The following is a 2,535-nucleotide window of genomic DNA, read 5'->3' as shown; positions in this document are numbered from 1 at the left end:
CTGGATCAGGGTAGGTGCTGAGTGGGTCTGTGTCGGACAGTCTGTGTCTGTAGTGGTGCTCCCTGTGTCAGGGTAGGAGCTCCGTGGGTCTGTGTAGGAAAGTCTGTGCCTGTGATGGTGCCCCCTTAGTCAAGGAAGGAGCTCCCTGGGACTGTGTATGAATGTCTGTGCTTGTGATGGTGCTCCCTGTATCAGGGTAGGAGCTGCCTGGGTCCGCCTAGGAAAATCTCTGGCTGTGATGGTGCTCCCTGTGTCAGGGTAGGAGCTGTCTGGTCCCGTCTAGGAAAGTATGCGCCTGTGATGATGCTCCCTATGTCAGGGTAGGTACAGTCTAGGTCTGAGTAAGCTTATTGGTCTGAATCGAAGCTGTCTGGGACACAAAGGAACTGCTTTGATCTTTATAGACAAAAAAATCTGTCTGATGGGGCTGAGATTTTGTCAGAAGACCACAGCGTCTCCGTCCGCACCTGTGCTTTGTAAAGCAGTTTTTTGGTTTTAATTTACAGATGGGTTAATTGATAATCAGGGGTGGTAGGAGCCTCAGCGCCCCGGGGTGAGACATGGATGAATCTGCCCGGGCCCGGTCCTGAATGTGCAAATGTGGCAGAAATCACGATGGGTGGGGGAGGAGATGGGTGGGGCTATGAACTGAACCCCCTGCCCAAACAAAACTTGCCACAGTCACAGAAACGAATGGTCACTTCCGGGGCGATTGTTGCGTCACTCGCTGCCTGCATGTCTTCTCACTGCCTTGGCTGAAACATTGCCCAAATCTGAGGCCTCGCGCCAAACTAATGCAGAAACCTGCTGCTGCTCTCGGGATGGGCAGCTGCTGCCTGGATACATTACCGTCCTAACAGCTCATTAACTGACTGAGTGGAGCAGTGTGGCACTTTAGAAGACAGGTAGAGAAGGCAATGTCAGAGCTGTCTCGGTCTCAAGTGCTCTGCTTATCAAGAACGGCCAACACATGGCTTGATTATGGAAAGGCTTTAAGTATGCATACGCGTACCAGCAGCTCATTGGTCTTGTGGTATGATTCTTGTTTTAGCTGTGACTGAGTATAAAGTTTGCGGGAGGGCCCGCGTTCAAATCCGGGACGAGGCCTCACTTTGCTTGCGACTTTTGAACTTGAATTCCCTTTGTAACATTTGGAAAGATAAAAGAGAAGTTTCCAAATCAATCCACGTGAATCGCAAGTGTTTTGGGAAGAGATCAGGGCAAATATTTCAGATCAAAGGCAATCTCTACGGTCTACACTTTCTATCAACGAGTTTTTTCTGGAAGTTGAATGCGATACTCAACCAGTTCTGGATTTTCATCTCACTGAAGTAGATAAATGAACGAAAGACTTGCATTTATTGGACGCCTTTTACCACATCCGGACGTCGCAAAGAACTTTACAGCCAATGAAGTACTGTTGTACATCGCTGTTGTAATGTAGAAAATGCGGCAGCCTATTTGCGCACAGCAAGCTCCCACAAACAGCAATGTGATAATGACCAGATCATCTGGTATTTTTTGTTATGTTGACTGAGGTATAAAAATTGGCCAGAATGATTGATGTCCCAGCTTTATTCAGTATACAGACAGTCATTAAGATAAATAATGATTGACACTGGGAAGGACACAGTTTTCACACCTACCCACAATGATCACAAGATCCTTACCCGTGAGAAAGGCCATTCAGCCCATTCTAATACAGCCCTCCAGAGCATTCGTAGTCTTCACCTCATTGTTTAATCCAGTTTTTTCCTAAATCATTCCGGGGTTTTCACCGCCACCGCTCTTCCTGGAGTCCATTCTAAGTGTTGATCATTGTCCTAATGAGTTTAGTTTTACTTTTGAGGCTGTTTCTTCTCGTTATTTCTCCCACAATCTAATCTGGTATTCCACACGAGTTACATTCTTGTAGATCTCTGCATTACCATGTCGCACATGCCTCCGTTCTAGGCTAAAAATTTCCATCCAGCGGGTAGGGGTAAAATCCCTCCCCCCGTGTATGTTTGTTCGAAAGGATCGAGGTGTGTTTGGTACCGCTGCTCCCTCCTCTGGCCGCTGTGCAGTACTGCACCACCTGGTACTGCTGCTCCCTCCTCTGGCTGCTGTGCAGTATTGCACCACCTGGTACTGCTGCTCCCTCCTATGGCCGCTGTGCAGTATTACACCACCTGATACTGCTGCTCCCTCCACTGGCCGCTGTTCAATATTGCAGTACCTGCTCCCTCTGCTGGCTGCTGCGCAGTACTGCTGTGTACGGTTGAACCTAGTGCAACTTCGACCTCCTCTGCTTCTAGCTCTGCCAGAACTGGAAGAGGAGAACAAAGGGTGGGGATGCGACCTTAAAGAGTAGAAGGAGTGAAAAGACGATTTCTTGATCCAGTCTGCTGACAGCTAATGTAGGCTAAAGTTATCTGAGAAGGAAGAGAACAGAATTCACAAACTTAGAGCGTGAGTAGTCTTTTCAACCTTGTACCTGCTCCGACATTACATTAGACCAAGGCTGGTCTTCAACTCAACTACATTTTTCTGCCG

Source organism: Somniosus microcephalus, unplaced genomic scaffold, assembly GCF_052327205.1.
Source record: "Somniosus microcephalus isolate GS21.2 unplaced genomic scaffold, FLI_Smic_1.0 unresolved_chr1, whole genome shotgun sequence".
In the NCBI taxonomy this organism is placed as follows: Eukaryota; Metazoa; Chordata; class Chondrichthyes; order Squaliformes; family Somniosidae; genus Somniosus; species Somniosus microcephalus.
This window is presented reverse-complemented; position numbering follows the sequence as displayed.